The sequence below is a fragment of the Jaculus jaculus genome, chromosome 15 (genome assembly GCF_020740685.1).
Source record: "Jaculus jaculus isolate mJacJac1 chromosome 15, mJacJac1.mat.Y.cur, whole genome shotgun sequence".
NCBI classification, from domain to species: Eukaryota; Metazoa; Chordata; class Mammalia; order Rodentia; family Dipodidae; genus Jaculus; species Jaculus jaculus.
Window position 1 is genome coordinate 41954822 of NC_059116.1, and position 26011 is coordinate 41980832.

General features: G+C 42.3%; 1 long non-coding RNA gene across 1 annotated transcript; it reads left to right on the forward strand.

Annotated features, from left to right (window-relative positions):
- The first annotated feature begins 6907 nt into the window (after positions 1-6907).
- Positions 6908-16409, forward strand: LOC123455037. Its single transcript, XR_006633654.1, has 2 exons — positions 6908-7363; positions 16155-16409. It is a non-coding gene; the product is annotated as an uncharacterized LOC123455037 (long non-coding RNA).
- The last annotated feature ends 9602 nt before the right edge of the window (positions 16410-26011 follow it).

Here is a 26011-nt window from a genome sequence, read left to right on the forward strand (position 1 = left end):
TTTAATCATATTAGATAACTGGAAGAATATAATTGCTGGAAAACCTGTGAAAAAGTTGTGCTTTGTTGTCTTAAAATAGAAACCTAATTTTTGGATTTTGATTATAATTTTTAATATTTTTATTTATTCATTTGAAAGGAAAGAGAAAGAGAGATTGGATGTGTCAGGGCCTCTAGTCACTACAAACTCCTGATACATGTGCCACATTGTACATCTGGGTTTCTGTGGGTACTGGGAAATTGAACCCAGATCATTAGGCTTTGCAGATAAGCACTTTAACTGCTGATCCATCTCTCTAGCCATATGATTATAAATTTTAAAACCCATCTGCTCTTCCATATATGTACTTATTTAATACATCAAGTCTTATAATATGTTTAAAGAGAAATTCTCATTATAGGAAAGACTGCTATATAGCAGTTTCCACCAAATTGATATATTCCCTCCTGGAAATAGGAATGATGCCCACTCAGGAAGCTACCTAAACCTACAAGGTTCAGGAAACTAATGAAACTTAAGCTCAGACAATTAAAGGATCCACAAGGTCCCCTTCTCCAGGTTATGAAGCAGTAACAATTACTGGGGAGAGAAAACTGCTTGCCAATTATGTAGGGAACTCTAGGGGCACAGCTCTCACAATTCATCTCCCATGCTGAGCTGGGCTTTTCAGTGATGCAATTGTCTTTGAGTCTCCCACGCTCCTATAAGTAACCCCTCAGCCATACTCTACATAACCCCAGTATACTGACTGGGTCTCTGATCTAGACTTATTTGAAATTGTTTCTTTGAACTGGCATCACTATCCTATCTGGAGTAAATAGATGTTTGTTCAGATCTTGCCAGGAAAAGTCAAACAGCTAGAACTCAAATTCCTTCCTTCCTTCTTCCCCTCTCCTCCCCTCCCTCCCTAATTTATTTATTTATTTATTTATTTATTTATTTATTTATTTATTTATTCCCTTCTATCATAAATAAATCCAATCTTGAACAGGCTGAAAAGCTCATGGGTTGCAATTAGTTCAAGGTCTATCAAATGGGCAAAAACTGACAAAGTAGGCAGTCTATGAATTCTGGTCTTCTCCTTTCCTCTAAGAGACTCATGATCATGGGATAATCAGCCAGTGCAGAAATGTTTCCTCTGCAGAGTGCATAGTGTCCTGCATGTGTGTTAAAATAGGCAACAAGAAGCTGCCCAAGCCTGACCTTCAGAACCTGGGGACAACAGCTTCATGCTCTGGGGCATGGCAGGAGAAGTCCCATGAGATCAGTGATTCTGAGGGGTCATCCAAGAGTGATGGACTCAGGCCAAGAAGAGTAATGGCTACAAGGGAGCCTGAGGAGGCAGGCCAGAGCTGAGCACGCAAGCAGCATTTCCATAGGAAGATAACCAGCCTACTGAGCATGGGGAAGGGTGGTGAGGATGAAGAGCCAGTTGAGATTACTAATCAGAAGAATGTGTTCCTCTATAAAAGGGGGTTCACCTAATGCAAGTGAGATATATTGTTCTAGTGGTGTTTGTTTATTGAAATGGCAATCAAACATTAAAGCAAGAATTTATTAGATTGATGAGAAAATGAACTCATCCATTTATTCATTTACTCACTAATTGCAATGTGTGTGCATGCTCTATGCCAGCCTGGCACTGTAAGAGGCTGGCCAGCACTTTCAGTTGGAGTTCTGGCCTTTCGGTGATCTTGATTTAGACTCTGGTCAAAGTGGTTCTTTCCTTCTTTCACAAGGGCAGCTGTCCAGCAGAGTTCTGTGACTAGACACCAGAAGCGATCTTCCCTCATTCTTTTAGGGAACTGTGCTGTGCAAAATGTCGAAGTCTTCATGTGTGCAGACCTTTGACCAGGAGTTTTGGCTAAGTATGTTTAAATGGTAGGAACATGAGATGAGGATTTGGTGGGCATGTCTTTATGTCAATCTTGCATTCACCATTAGCCAGCCACTAGAAATTTTTGACATATGTAAAAATTGGAGAAAAACTCTGCTTCACCTGCATGCCAAGACCACTATAAAGAGGAAATAAGGTAATATATGTCAAAGCTATTGAAAAGTACACTTTATAAAGATATACTTGTGCATTTGATAAAGGTGTAATTCTAAGTATAGAAAAGTATTGACAAAATTTTCGCCAGGGTTTTCTGAAATAGCCCATGTGTAGTGGTTTGAAGTAGGTGTTCCCCATAAACTCATGTGTTCTGAAGGCTAGGGCCCTAGCTGGTGTCAATATGGGAATTAGAGCCTCCTGGGGAAGATGAATTGTTGGGGGAGGGTTTATGGGTCTTATAGCCAGCTTCCCCTTGTGAGTGTTGGGCATACTTTCCTACTGCTATTGTGCACCTGAGGTTGTCCTGCTTCTGCTAAAGTCACCTTTTCCCCTCCCCTCATGGGATCCCCCCTCAGATCTATAAGCCAAAATAAACTCTTTCTTTCCATCAGCTGCTTTTGGTCAGGTGCTTCTTTTTACCAGCAATGAGAACTGCAATAACATGTGACATATGTCATAGGTAACATGCATCAATTCTCAGGTATTATAAATACAGATCGGTCATCTGAAATCTACTTGATTTGCTGATGAAAGCCTACTGACAGATACACAATACTACATGCCTACTAGTTTCCTGGGACACATCCTCATCTGTGTGTCATCACATAAGGTAAGGATGTTTCCTCCACCTGGTTAAAATAAAAATATAATGGTAGTATAACCTGGCAAAGAAACATAGTAATAACACACTCTGGCTTTTGAACAAAAATAAACAGTGTCACACCCTGCTAAAGAAATGGCAGTATGCTGTAATGACACCATTTACTAGGTGGGATTTTCCCCTTAGAAGTTATCTTTAAGAGACTTGACTTCAAGATGTGCATACTGTCAGTCAGAGAGAGGACCTCTATGAGAATACTTAAGTGAAAGAGAACTTTTTGCCTCCTGAGCCAGACATGTTAGAAGGTAATATTGGTTAGGTAGGTGGTGCAGAGAGGAGGGCATAAGCTTTAGAACTAGACAGATCTGGCTGGAAACTAATTCTGTCCTCTGTTCGCTGCTGACATACCCGATGAGCACATTTCCTTTCATGTGTCCATGCCTCCGGCCACATTATCTCTGAGCTTTACACCAGGAGTGCTGATGAACCTGTCATACAACATGCCCATTTATGCATGGCAAGATGGAGGCTAATCTCTCTGGACTAGAAATGCTTGACTGCATGCGTAAATACCATATGACTCTATTCAGAACTCAGTAGGTGCTTACAGTAGTCAGTTTTTGAAAAAAAAAATATTGTATCTCATCTTGAGGTAACTTTGTCCTCATGAGACAGTTGGCATTTCTGGGTATACATTTGCTTGCTATATCTTTGAAAGCATACGGTTGCTTTCTAGTAGATAAAGCTTGGCATGCTGCTCATACCCCATAATCTCAGGAGAGTCCTTACAACAAATATTTCCTATCCCAAAATGTCAATACTGACCAGGTTGAGATAATTTGTCCTAAAGGAGAAAGTAATGCCATTAAAATTGGCCTGTAACAGAAAATAGCAACAGCTATCTCTGTCCATTCCAGTGGCTCTTTGTGGACCATTCTATCCCAGAAATCTGTCTTATGAGCAGCCAGTCTGACCCCAGTGGAGTCTGAAATATCACCTATTCATCAGCCACTATCCATCTCACAATAGGGAGGAAATTTAAGACCAGATCTACCAAAGGAAATATAAATCTGCCCTTTTATTTTCTTCCTAAAGAAACAGAATTTAATGATCTCAGCTGGAGCCTAATGAGCCACTGTCCACATCACAGAGCTGCTGTTTTTGACATGTTGGAGAGAGTGTGAGGGGAAGTGGGGGGGGGGAGCTAGTGGAAGGTTAATTGAGCACTGTAGCTGAGCAACCAATGGAAGGCTTGTCCTCCAGCTAAAGGTTGTTATGCTTCAGTGGAGATGCAGACAGACTCTGCCATGAGGACGCCACTCTGCTGCATGAAAAAGAAAAGAAAAGAAAAATGACTTGAAACATTACAAAAGCTTCAAGTACTGGGGAGGGATGATGGTAGCTGAAGTACCTAGTGTCAAAGCAGCCATCATGAGGCAGCTGCTGGTCTGAGTTGGATGGAAGCTACATCAGACATCAGAAGTGCCAGGTGCTAATGCTCAGCTTTGAGAATGAGGAAGCAGGACCCTGGCTTATGGGATTGTCATCATAGAGATGGCTTGGCCAATCCTAGAGACAAGGGCTTCATACATTTGAGATATGGCTGGGGGCTCACAATAGAGGGAATGTCCCCTTGTTATGGCTGTTCCAGGTAACAACAGAAAAAGATATCGTAAGGATGTAAGAGAATGTCTACCAGCAGAGATGGTGGAGAAGTGGGCATCAGAAACACCTTGGGCAATAAATGCAGCTCTGGGACTCTAGGGAATGACCAAGGCAGGACAAGCTCACTGGCAATATAATGGACATCTCTTTCTGTCCACTCAGTCAAAGCTAGAATGAAGATTTCTCCACAGGTACTTAGTTTCTGGTAAACATTTCTCAGTCTGTTGACACTTATCTATGAACTGGGGAAAGCAATGACAATATGCAGTGTACATCTGCTCAGAAGCTGGAATGGCAGCGGTGAAAGACCCTAGTCATAACAGAATGCACAGTAGTGGACTCCTTGCAGTGGGCGGATGGGAGCTCAGATCAAGGGATTGTTTCTGGGATTCTACAGACCTAGGTAGAAACTTAGTTTCAGGCCCAGGATGAGAACAAAATCTCAGTACCAGCCACACAGCATGTGGAACCTCCATGACCTGGAGATGTAATAAGGTACTTATCACACATTCATTTTTAGGTGAAGAAACAGTCTCAGAACAATCTCAAGAAACATAGGTGGGGAAAAGATAAAGTCTATTCAAAGTTCTTCCCAGGAACTTACTCTTGTCAAATGTTCAATTAGTACTAATTTTTTAGAAGTCACTGAACTGAATTTTGCTAACCATTCTGCCAAATATAAACATATCCATGTGCACTCTTGCTTTTCCTGACAAGAAAATGAGCTCTGCACCTTCTTGTCTATCAGCCTAGACAGTTTTTAATAAAACTCACTTGAAAATTTGGACATTCCTATTCAATACATAAGTATTTCTGAAGATGAGTTCCTTCTGAAACTGACCAAATATATAAGGAAAATATACCAAATTTTAAAAATACACATTTGGGGAGGAAGAGATGGCTTAGCAGTTAAGCACTTGCCTGTGAAGCCTAAGGACCCCAGTTCAAGGCTCGATTCCCCAAGACCCACGTTAGCCAGATGCACAAGGGGGCGCACACATCTGGAGTTTGTTTGCAGTGGCTGGAAGCCCTGGTGTGCCCATTCTCTCTCTCTTTCTCTCTCTCTGCCTCTTTCTCTGTCTGTAGCTCTCAAATAAATAAATAAAATAAACAAAAATTGTTTATAAAAAAATATACATTAAGCAGTCATTTCTCTCAAGCGTGAAAGAATATTTTATTTTAATCTTCCAAATGCTTCTCCAGAAATTCCCTTTATCCTTCATGCTATCTGGAACACTCTATTTTTCCAACCAGCTTGTCAAATACCAGCTGACTCATTTCACACAGGCATTTAAGCCCATGCAGAACTACTCCCCAGGTTCATTTGAAAATCGGCCTCAGCAACACTCTGACCTCTCCAACCCCATACCTCCACCACCTCATGCCCTAAGTTCAATCACACTGTTCGAACATTAGGAGACCTTGGGATAGGGATGTAGTGGGAGAGGAGTGGTTCATCTTCTTACCCTGCTGAAGACTTCCAGTCTTGAACTTAGATATCACAGCACAGAAAACAGATAGCTCTGAGAGCTTCCCTAGCTGGAAATGCTGGGACCTCTCACAGAAAGAAAGAAGTGAGGAAGAGGTAGGAGGATCACTGTGAATTCAAGGCCAGCCTAAGATTACATAGTGATTTCCAGGTCAGCCTGAGCTAGAGTGAGGCCCTACCCCCCCCCCCAAAAAAAAAGAAAGAAAGAAAGAAACTTTAAAAAAAGGAAAAGATAAAAAGAGAGAGAGAGAGAGCGCGCAACACACACACACACACACACGCACACGCACACACACACACGCACACACGCATGCACGCATGCACGCACGCACACACACACAATCTCAATCGGTCCTGAACCCTTTGCACTCAGATTCTCTTGTAGAACGGATGTCGCATTGCTCTTTTGTTTTTCACTCCACTGTGCAGAGTAAAAGGAAACAATTGCTTCCCTAGAGCCTTGGATGAGCAGAAAAAGCTCTGTGGAACTAACAAATGCTGCCTTTAATCACATTAGGTGGGAGGGATGGCCTAGCTGCTCACAGGAAACCAGAATTTTCTTTCCAATTTTGGATATATGCAAATACACAACAACCTGAAGAAATGTTCCTTCATGTTTCTAAATGCAGCATATTTCACACCCATTTAACGAACCCCGTTGGGCATTCACGGTCTTTTGTAGAGCTAAATTTGGAATAGAAGGAGGACCTCTCCAAGTGTCAACCAACAAATGGTGTGTGTATTGATGACCAAGCTGATTGGGCATAAATGTGTGTTTATGCCTCTACATGAGTGAGCAGATGTTCTTTAAATAAGAAAAACATTGATTAGAAATGATTTAAAAAGTTGGGAGATTTACAGTCCCAATTTGGAGAGGAAATGGTAAATTTGGGCGAATATTCCATCACCTCTTATGGATAAAAGTCGTATAAATGATAGCTTTAAGAAAGAGGAAGAAAAGGTGGACAGATGGAGAGTCTTTCATTCCCGTTCTGAAACAGCGCCGCAGCATGCGCATGAAGATGTGTGCGAACGCACAGTGACTGCCTCGGAGACCGGAGACTGCCGGAACCAGAAACCCTCAGCTCACCGTGTGGCTTTCCTCGTGGTGGATGAATGAACGGCCACCTGGGCACATTTCCACTCTAGGCGGGAACTCGCCACAAAGAGAAATCGCTGAGGACTCTGTCAGAAGTGCTTTCACCCGCAGAGAGTGTACTGCTCTCTCCCCTACCCAACACTGTAAGGATGTGCGAGGGAAAATACCAAACCCTTGCTCATTCAGAGGGTATTTCCTCCTCCATTTTCCCAGCTGTACCTTGTATGTCAAGCAAGGACTGTTTGCTGGGCAGAAAAGACGATTGTGGAACAAGAGGGGACTGGGAGGGCCCTGCTGTGGGACCATCTGCAGTTCAGCCCTGCCTCCACTGCACGTACCAGTTCTTCCTCAATTAGCTGCAAGATGACTCAGATACTCTGCAAAGCAGTCACATACCTCAGGGCATGTTTTCCCTGCACGAAGGTTTATTAATCAGAGCCGCTGTCCCTGCGGAAGGTAAGAGCCATCTAACTGCCACCCTAATCTATCCACTGACAGAATGCCCACACTTGCCTTTGATACAGATAAGGTTTCTTTCATTCATGATGAGATTTTCAGGGACAAATTACTTTCAGGTGAGGGAAACAAACTTACCCATTTAAATTCATAATAAAATATGTGAACAGAATGTGTACAGTTTAGGGGGTAGTGGCTGGCTGGAAGAATCTCCCTTTAATGAGAAAAAAAGACACAAGGAGGATTAAGAGTGAAGACCAGATTTAGCAGGCACGGAAGAATTGTTTTCTCAGACTGTGAGCAACATATTTAACAAAGCCAGTGGGGAGCTGGGCAGCCTACATGTTCACCTCTAAAACCAGCTTCTGGTGTGCTCGGTTGCTGAGGGTTAGCCTGACCTTATATTCACAATTTTTCTCTTATACTGGAAGTAGATCAGGAATTCATTTTTATTACTCACGTGTTATCAATTGAATGCCTTTTTCAAATGTTACGAGTTATATTGCATGCCTATATTCCTAACCCTGGTGGCCCATAGTGAATGGGTTCTTTGACAATAGGGATTTTGTCAATGTAATTCAGCTAAATTAAAGTAACATTAGTTCAGAGAGGATACAAATTCAAAGATTATTGCTCTTTTAAAGAAAGGTCCATCCAGGGATCTTCACTGGGGCAAATAGAGACGAAGGCACCCAAGGAAGCAAAGAATACGAGTGTGGAAGTGGCAAGGAAGGTGTCAAGAAATTAAGGGATCATTGCCTTCTGGAAGACTGATGTCTGGACTGCAAGAAATAGGAAAAGGTACTTAGGTTTTTGCAATTTAAGGTGCTTATTTTGAGGATTAGGAATTAACTGTGCAGGCTCCAAGGGAAAGCAATGCTGAAATGTTCTTCCCTCTTTTAACCAAGTTTCTAACTGTGTTTCTGTTACTGGCTTTCAATATTTCAAGAGCTAGTCTGCTGTAGTTGACCCTTAGGAAGCCTCAGATACTTCATGCAAGGAACAAAGAAGTGAATCCTTAAAGCAAAGTGGTCAACATGGCATAAAGATGGGCCTTGATGCTTCCTACCTCTGCAGACCCCAGGCCTCATGCAGGACGGCTAGACCCCTTGCACACCAGCCTCAGTCTCTAGCAGCAGGGGTCCAAGCCTGAGGGTTCCTATAAAACTGCCAGTGTTGGTACAAAACACAGACCACACAGAGGTTCTGGAACAATGTGAGGCTTAAAGCTGCTGGAAGTTTCATGACAAATAGAAAAACTCTCTTGTAAGAAAATTAAAATGCAAATTGCAACGTCTACATAATATCTTTTCGAGAATACTGGAATTATAAATACACTGTTTATTCCTGGACGTGGTCTAGATGCCTAATTGTGTTAATATGCAGGAACACTCACCATGCTTGTAAAATCACCCCCACACTTTACAGCTTTACAAATGTCAGGCTGTTAGGCCATAACTCTTCTGTTGAGGACCTCATTACCTATAAAGCTTTCATACCTGTCACATAAAGATGCAGGTGAGATGCAGATTTGGTAATTTACCCATACGTCTTTATGCAACTGGCTGGTCCTGCCTATTGTTTTTTAACAGTAGTATTTTCCTGGGTACCTTTTAGAACATGCTACTGCTTCTCTATATGCTCAGTTTGAAAGATGAAAACTGTTAAGTTAAAAGGTTAATTTCCTCTGCTGATTCATCCCAATTGGAATGCCTTCCTAAAATGACAACAACACTCATAATAACTGATAATCCAGACAGAAGCCTAAAATTAAGAGTTGCAGCTGTCCCCGCAGCACAGCACTTTCATGTTTAATGCCCTGGTTCAGGTAATGCTGCAAAGTAAGGGACAATGGGACATCAGTCCCACTTTTTATCACCCACCCTTGTCACACAGGTCCACTGCTCAGGGCAAGGCCTTTGGCTTTGGGTCTTTCTTGACCTTTGTGGTTATTTTTCTGAACATAGTATGACTACAGAAACTAGAATAAATAGAGCTGGAGAGATGGCTTAGCTGGTAAGGCACTTACCTGTGAAGTCTCAGGATTCAGGTTCAATTCCCCGTTACCTATGTAAGCCAAAGGCAAAAGGTGGTATATGCACCTGGAGTTCATTTGCAGTTGGCACTGCTAAACCCACAATGCAAGAAGACACCACCCACTCAAATATTTGGTCAAAATGAAGCAAGCTGTATTGTGTACCTAGAAGCTGGCCAGCTGACTGTGTCACCCAACGGCAGGCCTTAGAGAGCAGCCCTGAGCAAAAGAGAAGGCAGGTTTTTATACTTCACAAGCTGAAAGGTTGAGAGTTCCAATAGGGAACACGGCAAGCAAAATACAGAGGCAAATAGGGGTTCACAATTACTTGACATAGCATCTTGGAAGAGTGTGAGGCAAGGCATTTTCAGAGTGGGGAGTAACTCATTCCAGGAAGCTCCAGGGGTGGAGAGTTCTGGTTAGGTAGTCAAAGTACAGTGAGACCTAATAGAAACTTAAGTTGTATAGTAAGCAGAAACAAAACTTGTCTTGATTTAACAATAAAATGGCTCCTAACTCTAAAATGGAGTCCTCCTGTCTTATGTGTCCCCTTCCAATCTTTGATAGGGAACAGTTAGTTCTGTTTGTTGTATAGGCTGATAAGGCCAGCAGAGAGCAAATATTTTAGCATGTTCTATTTGTGAGAAACAAAATTTGTAACACATCAGGAAACAAAAGGTCTAATTGTTAGTAACATCAAGAGGAGTATTAGAGGGCCTATAGCAGCTGAAATAAGAGTAAATGTCCAGAAGGGACCAGTTAAATAGTGATTGATAGAAGCAGCAGGTTTGCCCCAAGGACACACATAGCCCTCCTTGTTTCATGAAAAGTAAGTCAAGGCCTTTTCTATTCTATAATGCTATTTCTGTCAGAGTCTACTTGTCTTTCCAGCCTAGAGACTGAGTTTTCTAAAAATCTTAGATCTGGGCTGTAGAGATGGCTTAGCAGTTAACCGCTTGCCTGTGAAGCCTAAGGACCCCAGTTCGAGGCTCGATTCCCCAGGACCCACATTAGTCAGATGCACAAGGGGGCGCATGCATCTGAAATTCGTTTGCAGTGGCTGGAGGCCCTGGCGAGCCCATTTTCTCTCTCTCTCTCTCTCTCTCTCTCTCTCTCTCTCTCTCTCTCTCTCTCTCCTTCTTTCTCTGTCTGTCATTCTCAAATAAAAATAAAATAAACAAAAATAATTTTTTAAAAATCTTAGATCTTATTTAACTTGGGAGCTTAGAATTTTTGAACCTTTGATGTTGCAGGACTAGTGCTGATGTTTCTAAGGCTGCTGACCCTGCTGTTCTTGCACCCACCGACAACAGAATCAGAATGAGAACTTGCTTGAATTGGAGGCGGCTTGATGTTATAGTTAAATGTAAGCAGCCTGCAGCTCTGTCATAAACATAAACTTGAGGCAGAATGTGAATAAGGACATGAAACAGTGGATGTGTTCTATGTGTAATGCCATCAGTGTATGTCCACCAGGCATCAGAGGGGTCAGGGGTTAAAAAAAAAGTTGTTTTTGATGATAATTATCTGAATAAATAGATATCAACTTAAAAAGGTTGGGCATGATACGTAGTCCGAGTCCCTGCATATTAACTAGTGTTAACTTGGGCTGGGACCAAGAGCAAGCACTAACAGTGGCTTGTGGCAATGCTGCATGTGATAGAGTAATAGTCAAACATTAAACCTTAGAAATCTATTCTGGGGTGATATTTATCAGTTAAGGTGTTTGCCTGAAAATCCAAGGGACCCCTTTTCAATTCTCCAGGACCCATGTAAGCCAGATACACAAGGGAGTGAATGCATCTGAAGTTCGTTTGCAGGGCCTGGAGGCGCTGGCACACCCATTCCCCCCCCCTTCTTTCTCTCTCTTAAATAAATAAATAAAATATATATATATATTTTTAATTATTTTATTTATTTATTTATTTGAGAGTGACAGACACAGAGAGAAGGACAGATAGAGGGAGAGAGAGAGAATGGGCGTGCCAGGGCTTCCAGCCTCTGCAAATGAACTCCAGATACGTGTGCCCCCTTGCGCATCTGGCTAACATGGGACCTGGGGAACCGAGCCTCGAACCGGGGTCCTTAGGCTTCACAGGCAAGCATTTAACCGCTAAGCCATCTCTCCAGCCCAATAAAATATATTTTTAAAATATTTCTAAAATACTTCATAATCTTTAATCCTAAAAGGGCCATGTTCAGTAACTTTTCATCTCTGGCAACTGAGTTCCCCCATACCCCCATGGTTTCTTTGTGTACCTTCCTCAATAGGTAAAAGGCAGATCAACCAAGTTACCATCAATCTCAAAGATAAATTTAGTCTAAGTCTTTTTCCAATGTTCTATTAATTCTCTCTATTTTTCCTGAGCTCTGAAAACTGCATGCAATAGTTTCTAGTTAATGTCAAGAACCTTTAAAATTAATTGACATAAGTTAGCCATGAAGGCCAGGCCACTGTCAGACCTCAAAGTCAAGGGAAAGCCAAATCTGGGGAAAAAATCTCTGTTATTAATTTCTTAGTTACTATCTCAGCCATTTCTGTTCAGGTTGTAAAGACTTTTACCCAGCCTGAAACAGTATCAACAAAAACCAGCAAGTATTTATGTCCATATAATCCTGGTTTAATTTCAATAAAGAACAGTTCCCAAAATTCACCAGGTATAGTACCTTAACTTCTATTTCCCTGTAGAAGTAGATTCTTCTTGGCATTTGCCTGTGCACATGTCATGCAATGGTCTGAGATGTCTTGGAGTACCTCTCGGTGTCCAGGGAGCCAGAAATGGGGTGAGATGAGTTCTGAAGTTTTGGGAGGGTATATATGCATTGCTTGATGAAGGCTAGTTAACCATTTTCTCCCCAGTAGTTTTGGTGTGCAAATTTCCCCACCTGGCAGAGTCCACCAGCCTTGACAGTTTTGTTGAGCTCCACTTGAGGAGTATAAGTTCATCTCTTCTCTGAAGGCTACATTCCTAGCTGTTTGGTCAGCCAAGTTGTTTCCTTGGACCTGGGGACTATTATCTTTACAGTGTCTGGGCCAGTGGATAATGGCCAATTTATTTGGTAGCCAGATAGCCTCTAGCAATTGAATGGTTTCCTGATTATTTTTAATGGTCTTTCCATCTGAAGTTAAAAGTCCCTCCTGTCATCTGTCCATGTACGAATGTTGTAGTAAAATCACAGTGGCCATTTCTATAAATATTCACCTTTTCTGCCCAGCTTAATGTTTGATGCAGGGCAACGATCTCTTTTTTGGGAGCTGATGAGCCCCTGAGTAAAGCCTGTGCCCAAATAATTTCCTTTTGGCCTGTAAATACTCTTGTCCCTGCATACGTATTCCATCCTGGGTAAAACTGCTGCGTTCTGTGTAAAGGTCTATATCTTTGACATAGACAGAAATGTCTGTCAGGTCTCACTGGATACCCATGTCTCCAAGCAGTCATGGACTTGTTTTTCAGGGTTGCCATCAGGCAGCAAGGTGGCAGGATTGATTGCCATGGATTTGCCAAAGGTCAGTCTGTCCTTTTTGAGAAGCAGAGCCTGGTGTTGGATGAGACGGGAATTTGACATCTAGCAGTTGATGACATCACATCCCTTAGTAGGGCCTCCAATGCATGAGGGAGATCAGGGCATTCATTTTTAGTAACCCAGTTCCCTGCAGTAAGCACAGGGATTTGGTAGCAGGGCCTTCCTCTTTTTGATCGGAATTGAAAATGCCAGGGGTATGCACTGCGGCCACTATGGCCCAATTTACTTTCTTTATCAGCAGGTCATCTTTGCTGTCTCTATCATCAAACACCTTTTGGGATATCTCTAATAGTTTTGATCTATTTTTTTTTCATGCGAATCCATCCATCCTTTGGAACTTCATGTATATCTAGGGCTTATTGAGCTACAAAAGCCAGGTTAAATGCCTTGAGCTATGTTGGGCCCTCTGGATTTGTAGGAGTATGTAGATGGTATGCCTCCAGGAAACACTCAAGAAATGTTGAGGTCAATTGCTTCTGTTCTCTGGTCACTAGTAAGAGTGCTTATCTCGGCAGAGCTTTCGTTACCTCTGCCAAGAGTTGTTCTCTCTTCTCCATGGTGCAGAGTGTGCAGTCTGCTGGCAGTCATCTCAAGTGGGGAGGTAGTTAAAGAAAGTGAAAGCAATCAGGGGAAACAAAGAACTAGGGTCCATGCTGAAAAGAGGGTAAAAGTTTGCCAAAGCTTCTTAAAGCACAGCTTACAGGAGTATCAGGCTTACTTGTCTTGTTACCCATTCTATCTATCCATTCAGTTGCCCCAAGTCTAGACCAGGGAAAACTTACAACAAAAAAAAGCACACAAGACAAACACAAAACAGAGCAAGACACAGGACCAAAAACTAGGTACCCAAAAGCGCAATGGGCAGTAAAATAGCTCACTATTATTGCCCTGGACAGAAATTCATGTCCCCAGAAGGTATCCCACCAGAACCAATACCAGATGTGCAGAAGGAGAAGCCTTACTATGACTTACCCTTGGAGGCCTCCTCAAAAAGGTGCTTGCTAGTTCCTTTCAGTGCAGCCGCTCACTCAAACAATCTGTGAAAGCAGAGGCACTCCTTAAAGCATTGGAAGGTCTCAAGGAGCGCCCCTCCTGAAGCAGCATTCTGGTCTCTGAGTCCTAGAATGAAGGTCCAGCTTCAGAATTTGGCTGAATCATCCTATCTCACTAGGCCCTTCATATGTTAAACCCACAACACAAGGAAGAGACCACTGACTCAAATATTTGGTCAAATTGAAGCAAGTTGTATTGTATATCCAGAAGCTGGCCAGCTGTCTGTCTCACCCAAAGGCAGGGCTTAAGAGAGCAGCCCTGAGCCAAAGAGTAGGTGGGTTTTTATAATTTACAAACTGTAAAGTTGAGAGATTTCCAATAGGGAACTCGGCAAGCAAAATACAGAAGAAAATAGCAGTTCACAATTACTTGACATGACATCTTGGAAGAGTGTGAAGGCAACTGAGGAGTAACAGGTTCAAGGAAGTTCCAGGGGGGAGTTCAGGTTAGGAAGTCAAGGTACAGTTAGACTTAACAGAAACTTAAGTTGCACAGTAAGCAGAAATGAAACTTGTCTTGATTTAACAACCAAATGGCTCCTAACTCCAAGAATGTCAGAATGGTTCATCAGTACAGACCCTGATGTCCTATTCTCTCTCTCTCTCTCTATGTCTCTTTCCCTCTCTCCTTCTCTTAAATAAATAAATAAATAAATAAGGAGATAGAATAAACATACTTGAGGAATTAATAGTTAAAAACTCTGGGAACTTGGTAGAGGGATTTCCTTGGTTGAGAATCTGTGCCCAGTCCTCTTGTTCCCATGTCTTAGTCCCTTTAATTATTGCATGACTCCAGGAAGTATTAAGTTCTGGTTTGCTTTAAACATGAAAACTGGGACTCAGAGAAACTGATTAATTTACTCAGTCTTGGTGAGTAGTCTATGGGACCCAAAGCTGAAGTTCACTCTACAAAACATTTTCTTCTTCCTTCAAAGAAAGGCTCTGTGTTTTTCTTTAATTTATATCATGAAATAAATTATTTTTATTAGAAACATGGTAACTATTTCATAATTGTTTTCTCTAGGAGCAAGACTTTAAGATGAAACAAATAACCAAATAAGTAAAATGTGTTTCTTACCATATCTGAGTGTTTTTTCTCCCCAAATATGATAACCACAGAATAATTGTCACGTCTCCACCTGCTTCTGTGCTGGTTCAGTGGTTTAGCCTTCCTGATGCTGGATGAATGTGGAGCTGGGCACAATTTACATTTCCTAGTAGAATCAGCTGAGCACACTTAGTATTCAGGTTAAATATGAGTGGGTTAGTACCCTAGTAGACACTTTACAAGAATCTTACAAGCAATCAGCCCAAAGAAATAAGAATATGTGTGCCATATTTCTGAGAAGGCTTCAGGATGACATCTTCAGTGTCCCCATATTCAGGCAAAGTGAAGTCTGCCTCACTTACTTGGGACATTTAGTTTTATGGAGGACAAGTTTCAGTCACTTTTCCCAAAATGTGTTTGCTATTTTCAGCTCCGAGAAGTGGTGGCTCATCAGGTAGGTCAGTTAGTGGAAAGCTTGCTCTCATAAATCCTGGGAAAAATGTTAAATGAGCAAGTGGTCATTACAGACGTTCCATGGGCAAAGATGAAGTGGTCTTTCAAAATGTGGCTAATAGCAATACAAAGCACTGGTTGAGCATCTTTAAAGTGTTATTTTGCTTAATCTTTGCATATGCTTGGATAAGCTGGTGCCACTAGCTTCATCTGAGAACAGATGAAGTCAGTCTTACAGCGCATGGAAAAGCCCAGATTTTGAACCAAGTGTATCCCATTCTCACTCCCTAAAATGTCTGCCCTTCATCTTGGCATCTATTAAGAACGGATTTGCACAGTGTCACTCTGCTTCTCAGGATAAGCTGGGAGGTCGCAGAAGAGCAATGGCTCCCCAGTAACAGTTAAGAAGGCTAAGCAAAATATGACTATGCTGTTCTGCATACTCAGAAGGCTAACAGAGCCGTCCTCACCGAGTTTCTGTGAGAGTGACCAGAGGTGGCTGACATGTAGGATGGCTCAGTCACAGGCACACTGCTCTGATCATGGCGGAGCAGCTCTGTAGGCTGCGGCTCAGGTGACACTAGGAAGCAGAAGGGAGACGTGTGTGCACACACCAGCTCAACCCTTCATGAACCAGTTCTGTTTTCTTTTCTTTTCCTTTCTTTCTTAATTCTACAGTTTCCCAGAAAATTCAGACTCATAATTCTTCAGCCTTGAATGCAGCCTTGCACCAGTGACTCTCCAAGGAGCATCCCAGCCTTCACCCTCAGCGGGGCTGCATCATTTTTCCCTCTTGTTCTGAGGCCTCCAGCTGATTGGACTGAGCAGTTAGCCATTTCCTTGCTCCAGTCTGAAGACAGACATTGTGGGACAAGTCAGCTTCTGCTTATGCAAACCCGTCTAATAAACCCCATCTTACAGTTACATGTGTAACTATGTGTGTTCGTGTGTGTGTGTGCAGGAGAGTCAGGACTTATACAATGTGGATGAGAAAAAGCTGTGCATAGTCAGTTCATACAAGCTTGTTGAAACTAACCCAGCACACTATTGTCAAGGCCTTAAGAACTCATCAATAATACCGAAGTCCGAAGTTCTTCCCCCAAACTCACCTCATATTTTCAGTTCCCAAGGTCATCTTCACACGTTCAAATATTCTGAGGATGGAGTTAGGAATTTTAAAAAATTAATTTCAGGTCAGTGATATATTTGTGCCTATTTCTGACAAGAAATGGAATAAATAATGCTAGAAATACAGTCCGAAGCATGAGGGATGAAGTCCCAGGACAGGGAATTCCCCTTGCTTAGAAATGAGTGATCAGGTTAAAAGGGAAGAGCCAGCACTGAGACAAAGCCAGGCAGACTTGAGAAGAGAAGGAAGTCATGAAGGAGAGTGAAACATATTTCCAATTCACCAGGACAAGGATAAGTCTGAACATCCAGGGTTCATCTGACAGCCCAAGAGACCCAGAGTATATTATTAGTGTGTATCATTCTTACAGTTCTAATGTCTTGAGGAAATAAAGGAAGAGAGAGGAGGAAGAAAGGAAGAGTGGGGCGGTAGAAGGGAGAGGGGAGAGACAGGAAGGAATGAGAAAGAAAACAGAGGGAGAAAGAAGAAAGAGGAGCAAGAGAAGAAGGAGGAGGGAAGGGGGGAAAAGGACAGAGTGAAGGTAGGGATGTTTGAAAGACAAAGTCCTTCCTTTTATTTCCCATCCTCCTTGGGGGCATGAGACTATCTGTCAGAGGCCAAGTGACAAGTTCACCATTCCACAAGGTGCTAGAGATTAACACTCATCTCTGACCACATTCGTTTTTGGTCCACATTCCTTCGTCATTCTCTACGATTTTCTTCCACAAGTCTTTCCTTGTGCCCTTCCCATGCCATGATGGCTGAAGACAGGCTGTCAGTGATCAGTGGCTACAGGTTCAACCTCAAGCTTTGGCTAGGAGAGGGGCAAGGTAACAGTTAGCTTTCTGGCTCGGTGCATACAGACAGGGAGGAATCTTACAATCATATGCCACACCCTAGGTACACCTCTCAGCCACCAAGCCTGTCACAGCTGTCCCACCTGCTTCAGTTTCTGGACTCAACGTCTGCCAGTTTCACCCAATCAAATGTCTGTCCCTCCAGCACGCACCTGCCCAGTTGTGAGTGGAGCCCTTCTCTGAGCCCAAGCCAATTGGCTGGCACACCTGACACATATGTGCCAATCCCTTCCGAGCGTGGACTCAAAAGATATCCTACTTGAGCTCATGGAGAAACGTTTCTTCTCATTCTGGCTCTCGGGCTGCCCACAACTCCACGCCCGGTTTTCCGGGCTGGTCAGATGATGTCTCTCCCACCCTGGCTGGCTGCAGAGAGCAGAAGCCCCAAGGGTGGGAAGGGATATTTTATTTATTACTATGCTTTTTTCTGGTTCTGGTGGCTTTTTAAATTAAATCTCTTTGGAAGCACACGACTTTTCTTTCTAGAAAAATCCCTTTGCACATTTTTGTTTCCGACGCCCATGTTAGTTTTTCTATATGGGCTCTTCAATCACGTTAGTGTTTTCTTTTTCAGGCCACTTTCCTTTCCCTTTCTCCTTGGCCCTAAACATCCCAAATGTCCCTGTATCAGGTAGAAAGGCCAAGGCCCAGGAATCAGAGCAGTCTCTTTAGTTCCCGACTCCTCCTGACCAGTCCCACGGGGACTCGGGCTGCAGGAAGGAAGGATCGGGCAGAAGGCACCGCCGCGGCGAGAACCAGCCCCTCGCCTTGCCTTCCTTGGGCGCTTCGGCTGCCGAGCTCCTCCGCGTACCAGACAGCTCCTGCTCCTGCCCACTTGTCAGCTGCGCTTCAGCCCCTCGCATTCCTGGAGCGCGGTATTTCCAAAGAAAGAGGCCTGATGCCGTCACCCCTGAGCAGATGGCTGGCAATTGTCACACATAGAGGAAAACAGGTACATCGTGTCGCTCTAAATAGGATCAATTTTCAGGAACACCACAGGCGCAACACCCAATTAGTGGGCAGTGGGAGGCCGAAGGCCCGACGGAGGGAGCCCTGCCAACAAGGCCAGACCTGCCACCTGTGGACCCCAGACTCCACAGGAGGAATTCAGGAGCCACTTAACCTTGTTGTCTTCGTGTTCTCGTCTATGAAGCCGTGGGTAATAAAGTCCTTCTGTTTCTTTGCTGGGTTTAATGTGAGCAAACTAATTAATGCTTGCACAAGCCTAATACAATGCAACGTGTAATTGAAAAGTTTAATCATGGAGGTAATAGCCCAATAATAGAAGCTGCAGAGGAGAGATAAACAGTGATTTTAAAATGAAGATATTACCATTTTGATCTGCATTTTCAAATGAGAAGCATATATAATTTCATTCTTATTCTCATTGAAATAATGCCATTTAATTCCCCAAAGCTGCTTCCTCTGTTGTTTTCACTGTGGTTTACTGAAGAGGCAGGCATCACTGTCGGTTCTGATAATAATTGGACACCATCATTAAAAGTTTTTCTGCCCAAATTCCTAACACCAACGTAGAGGATTAACATCTGACTACTTCTGAAGTGGGTAGACTCGCTGTTTTCATTTCCATCATCCAAACGAGGTCAGCTTCTGTCCATAGTTCCTCGGCCTCCACCCTGTGCTCATCTGGGAGGTCGCACTCCGCACAAGCTGCTTCCTTCACCTAGAATAGCCTCGCTGCTTTCTGGAAAATTTCTACTGCTTTAAAAAAATTTTTTTTATTTATTTGCAAGAAGAGAGAGAGGATGAGAATGGGCACACCAGGGCCTCTTGCCAAGGTAAATTAAGTGCAGATTCATGCATCACTTTGTGCATTTGCTTTATGAGGGTACTGGGGAATTGAACTCAGACCACCAGGCTTTGCAAACAAGTACCTTTGACTGCTAAGCCATATCTCTAGCTCTCTACTTCATTTTTTTAAGAAAACAAATTGGACCTCATTCCATGATGTTTTGTCCAACACCATCAAGAAAGCCAAGGACCCTCTTATGTGTCTAACCTCTCTTTCCCCATCAGCATTTCTTTTGTTGGAATTATCATTATGCATTGTTTGGTCTGTGAACTACTCATTCTGTTTACTAACTCTGAGACACGTAAGAACAGGAATTGACTCTTCTAATATATGAGTCTACTTCCCTAGTGCTGTGAATAACACAATGTGGACATTCAGTAAATATTTTGGGAGTGACCAAAAATACACAAATCTTATAAGTACATTATAGAATTAATTATAGCTTTGCACTACATGTTTCACCTCTACTATTTTATTAGGCAGAACTCTTCAAAAATATTTATTTAAAATTAAATTTATCCACTTATTTATTTGTGTGTGTCGGTGTGTGTGCATGTACACACATATGCTGTGGTGCATGTATGGATGCCAGAGGACCACTTTGAAATATCTGTCCTCTATCTTCTTTGAGACAGGAACTCTTGCCACTACAAGTGAACTGCTAGACTAGAAACAAATGTTAGATTTGTTGCTCTTAAAGCTTTGAATTCTCCTGGCTCTGCTATTCTATTGTCACAGGTGCATTGTGATACAGACACATAAGTACTTTGCATTTGGCTTTATGTGGGGCCGAGGGCATTGAACCCTTGGCAACAGGCTTTGGAAGCAAGTGCCTTTAACTTCTGGGCCATCTCTCCAGCCCATCCCTTCCCCTCAACCAATATTTTAAGAGAATTTCTCAACCTTGTTTAGGTTATAAATTTTGTCATATGCAGATATATACTGTGCCTGGAAGGGTCTTGCATAATTAGCACCTGCTACCTTCCTAACTGAAAACTTCACCTCTCAAAACCACCCTTGCTGGAATTGAATCAGACTCCAGCAGCTTCTGGACTCATCCCTGTGGCATCCTGTGCGTGTGTGTACTCCCACTGCGCCTCTGCAGTGACCTTTCTACCCTGCTTTATAAACATATGCTGACACTCACATCAGTTGTTATGTTCTTTGTATGGTTGCCAATGGTCTCTATGTGGGTATTTCTAGGTTCTTGGCACATTAAAGAATTGGAAAAGACACACACACACACACACACACACACACACACACACACACACACAAATAAAGCTACAGGAAACTTTACTAAGAGCAGAGTGACAGTAAAGGTTTATATACACTGCCACAGGGGCAGTGGTGACTTGAGTAGAAAGTACTCAAGGGTCCTGGTCATTGCCAAGAGCTTCATTTTAAGGATTCCACAAGAAGGAAGGATCACTTGTCATGGGGTACAGTTTGAATGCTGCTCTGGTTTGGTTAAAGACTTGATTTGTATAAGCTTTTCTCTACTGTACATGTTCCTTCCCATGATAGTTCTTTGTTGAACTCTATGTATACCTATTTGTGCATAGACATAAAACAGAAAATAAGTGATTTTCCCAAGAAGTTTTCTTAGATGGCAGTTTGTCTTACTGTGAATGCACCAAAAATTAGTCCAGCCTTGTTGGTCACCTGCTGCTCTGATCTGAGATGTATCTAAGACCATATTTGAATAGAAATTATCACTAGTAATGGTTCTTAGAGGAGGAGAAACCTGTTTTGTTGTTTGGATTGGTGTGTGTGAAGCTAGGAGTCCCAGGTTACCAACAGGTTGCTCAGGTGAATTGTGAGAGAAGGTGTGTGTTTACTGGCTTGCTAAACTGTTTTCCTATTCTTACCTGCCTCATGTGCATGCCCTTGAAAGTACATGTCCCACTTTCAGAATATAGGCTTTATTCTTTGTATTTCTCAGGCTCTATTTATCCAGCTACACTAAGTGATGTCTGTATACTACTTTCACATACCCCTTCCCCCCAGGTTGCTAGCTCCTTGTAAATGACAATAGGATTTGATTCTTTCTTGTAACAGCAGATCTTATCATAGGACCCAATGCATAATGAAAAGTTCAACCAATAGTTGTTCAGAGGAATGAACTGAATATAGCTCTGCCCCACATGCAGACTGGTAAAGAATACAATTAGTCCTAATCTTTTACTTATTAGCTATAGAGACACATTTTTTTCATTTCTCCTACTTTGAATATAGACATAAGTAAACATCATACTTATATTTTTTACATAAATTTGGTTTAGACCATTTTCTTTGGGTAAAATATTTCTGTGTACCATCCTTCATTTGTCCATTCCAAATGTCCTATGAGATACTATACAATGTTAGGTTTTGGCCTCTCTGCCCAAGTAAAAGTATCATTTCTCAATAACTTTGGGGAAAAAAAAATTGTTTGCTCCACGGCAACCAATAAATGGAAATTTCCAAGACACATATGAAAAATGTCTATTTTAAGTATAGCTTGGAGATTGTGGAGGAGGATTCATGGTGGTTATGATTATCCAAGCATAAGCCTGCCATATCACAAAGTTTAAAGACTCCTAGAGATTGGGAAAAGATAGATGGCCTGGATAAAAAGTTTAAAACCTACCACTTTGGCATTCTCTTCCAACCCATGCAGTATGAAAAAAGAATCTTTTTTTTTTTTTCTTTTTTGCACTAAGACTGACAGATTTGGGAGTTTTTCCATTTCTTTTGCAAAAGATTTTTATGTAAAGCTCAGAAGTGACTGCTAATTAAAAGTAGAATGAGCACTGGTGATACAATCTTGTTCTAGAATGTGTGTATAGAAAATGGGAAACTGACAGCTTTCTGTGTGACATTTATGTTTATAAGGATGATTCTGGCTCAAAGCCGAATATAAATTAAAATTCATTTAACCCCCACATGAATGTATAAAATATATTAACCCCTACAAGGATGTATAAAATGCTTAACTCTATATGCATTTATAAAATACATTTATTCCCCACATGCAGGTATAAAATATATTGAGCATCCACATTCATGTTTAAAATATATTTAACCACCACATACATGTACAAAGTACATAGATACTTTTTTTGTTGTTGTTTGGTTTCTCAAGATAGGGTCTTACTCTGGCCCAGGCTGACCTAGATTTCACTCTGTAGTCTCAGGGTGGCCTCAAACTCACGGAGATCCTTCTACCTCTGCCTCCCAAGTGTGGAGATTAAAGGTGTGCACCATCATGCCCAGATGTACAAAGTATATTTAACCTCCAAATGCATATATAAAATATACTTAACTGCCACACGCACATATAACATATATTTAACCCCCCCACACACATATAAAATACATTTAACCTCCATGTGCATGTATAGAACATACTTAACTCCCACTGCATGTATAAAATGTGTTTGCCTTCCACATGCATAGATAAAACACATTTAACTACCCATATGCGTATTTCTTCTCAATCAAGGTAATTCAATCACTGTGGCTCCCACCGTGTAACTCACCACCAGCTAGTACTTACTGAGCACCACTCATCAGCAGTGCATGGGACTCAGGAATGTTTCACCAGAGGTTAACAGAATAGCATGAGGCACTGTGGGTAAGGAAGGGGTGAAGGGGAACCCCGTGCAGAAGTTTCTAAGGTGCCATCAATATCATCCCCATCCTAAGCTCCACAGGTAACTCCATGTAAAGAAGATGTAGCCTTGTCCATAACATCCCAGATCATATCACAGGGTCTGACCATGAATGTCTTCTTTTGTCTTGTAGTTTTCATCTCTCTTATAGTTTGGAATATCTCCAAAGTCCCATGCTGAAGGCTTGGTTTCCAGTTTGATGCTGCTGGTCAGATGTAATGAGACTAAGAAGGAGATGTGGGACTCCAGCCCCTTTCTCTCCCTGTATCTCTCTTATTTTTTTTAATTTCCTACAGATAAGTGGCTTTGTTCTGCTTTGAATTTCTATCATGATGTACTGGCTTGCTATAGGTCCAAAGCAAAGAGACCAACTGATTACCAACAGAAAACTTCAAACTATGATCCTAAACAAACAAACCTTTCTTTATAAGTTGGTTCATCTCAGGTATTTGTCTCAGTGAATATTAATTAAATATGTTGTAGAAAGGCTGAAGAGATGATGCAGAGGTTAAGAACACTTCCTGTGCAAGCATGAGGGCCTTCTAGTTTGATCTCCAAAATCCATATAAACAGCTGGGTGTAACGCTAGGCCTGTGGAGAACAGAGACCTGAGAATCAGTTGGGCTCTCAAAAACAACAACAACAAGAAGCAAGCTCCAGTATCAGCAAGAGATCCAAGCTCCAGTAAGAACCTTCAGAACAGTGATGGAAAGAGACACCTACTGTGTTCTGTTCAGGTGCCACCGACTTGTGCACCCTGCCACAGGCAAGTGCATGGGCCTTCCAGGGCACACACAAGTTCATATACCACATAAACACATACACACCAACACCCCCACCACACATATCACATTTCACACACAGGGAACAAACAAACCTAAATCCAGTAGGCCTCTCGTCTTTCTCCATGTGGTAACACTGCCAGACCCACTGAGGTGCCCTGAATGCAGTCCACAGTAGCTGATCAAGTAGGCTATTGTACAGTATTCTGGTGGCTGATCTTTTAGGAGAGAAAGGATATAAAGTAATTTATAACAAGTTTACCTCTTGTGGGATGTTTATCTAACTAGTTGATGCAGGATTTTGGAGTTCAAGAGTGGTCCCCCATAATTTATCAACCCTGAAGACCAGAGGAAAATTATACAAGTAACCAAAGTGGGAAATTATTTCAAACTATGAAACAGGCAAGCAGCAAAGTTCAGGTCAAGAAACAATGTTATATTCTTCTACCTCCACCCAGGCTGGATGGGGGTAGAGGTCAGATTCATGTGTGTCCAAGCAGAGATGAGAGGTTTGGTGGTTTGATTCAAGTGTCCCCGACAAACTTAGGTGTTCTGAATGCTACATTCCCAGCTGATGGAGATTTGGAAATTAACACCTCATTGAGGCAATGCATTTTGGGGGGTGGGCTTATGTGTATCATAGCCAGTGTCTCCTTGCCAGTGTTTGGCACACTCTCCTGCTGCTGTTGTCCACCTTATGTTGGGCGAAGGATGTGACCACCCTCTGCTCATGCCATCCTTTCCCCTGCCATCGTGGAGCTTCCCCTTGATTCCTTAAGCCAAAATAAACCTTGTTTCCCACAAGCTGCTCTTGGTCAGGTGATTTCTGTCAGCAAAACAAACCTGACTGCAACAAGAGGAAATCAAGAGACCCCACCCCACCCCCGACTCACACACACAGAGGGTCATGTCAAAAGAGAGGGAAGGGAGAGAAGGTCATAGCCTTAATAACATCAGCGTCAGGTGTGCAAGGGGAAGACCTGATTGGTTTCTAGATTTGGAAGTAAATCCCAGAGCCAGCCCACCTGCGCCAGCCTATCCAGGTAACATGCTAGACTGTGGACAGCAGGGGGCGCTGTAGATCAGTGTAGATCAGACACAAGTTCCATTTCTGCCACAGTTCCTTTCCTGTGTCAGGGTGAGGTGCACATAGGGAGGCAACTTCAATTTCTTTCTGAAACTGACTTTACAAAGCTAGCTTTCTCCAATCCTCCTTCATAGTCACCACAGCAAGGGAGTTTTTGCAGGCTAGAAGCAGCGTTTTGTTGAAGAGTACAGAACCACTATTACAGCTCTTAGTTTATGTTGGGCAAGGGGTCTTTCTGAAGAAAGTGACTTTGGAGCAAGGTTTAGGAGCAGACTTGTAAAACCAAGCACAATCCTGTTTTAAACTCAACTTACTTATTTCCACATTTTCTTGCTACTGGTCTACTTTTCTCCCTTCTCAATTCCTCCCTTCCCTCTCCAAGCTTGTCTAAGCATGTTCCCAGGAGAGATTTTTCACATAGTTCCAAAGCTTTGGGGGAATGCAAATCACACTAATCTATTTAAAATGACTGTATAAACCTCATTTTTATCATCATGATAGCATGCTTAGACTCATGATAAAAAATAATTCAGGTATCAGGGCTAAAGAGGTAGCTTAGTACTTATGGTATTTGCCTGCAAAACCTAATGAACAGAGTTCAGTTCTCCAGTACCCACAGAAAGCAAGATGCACAAAGTGGCACATGAGTTTGGAGTTCAGTTGCAAGGGCTAAAGATCCAGGAATGCCTGTTCTCTCTCTCTCTCTCTGTCTCTCTCTCTCCCAGACATGGTAGCACATGCCTTTAATCCTAGCACTTGGGAGGCTGAGGTAGGAGAATTGCTGTGAGTTCAAGGCCAGCCGGAGAATACATAGTGAATTCCAGAGTGAGACCCTACCTCAAAAAAAGAAAAAGAAAAAGAAAAAAGAAAAAAAGAAAAGAAAAGAAAAAAAGAAAGAAAAATTCAGGTGTCAATGAGGAATAGGAACAACATCTTTGTGAAGAAGGAAATGGCATCCCTTTGCAATCAGATCTGGGTTTCTGGATTTGTTACTTGAGCATAAACATTACTGATCACTGCTTGTAGTAGGTGAATGCTTTCATCACTACTAGAGTCATACTCTGGCTGTTTGCTCCCTGATGTTAGGTCAGGACAGGCTCCCAAAATGGTGTCACCAAGGACAGCAGGATGGCAAAAGAAACTTATCCACATTCTTCATGGAAACCGTCCAGCCATTATCTCTTTCTTGCCTAACAATCCCCTCCCCCCAC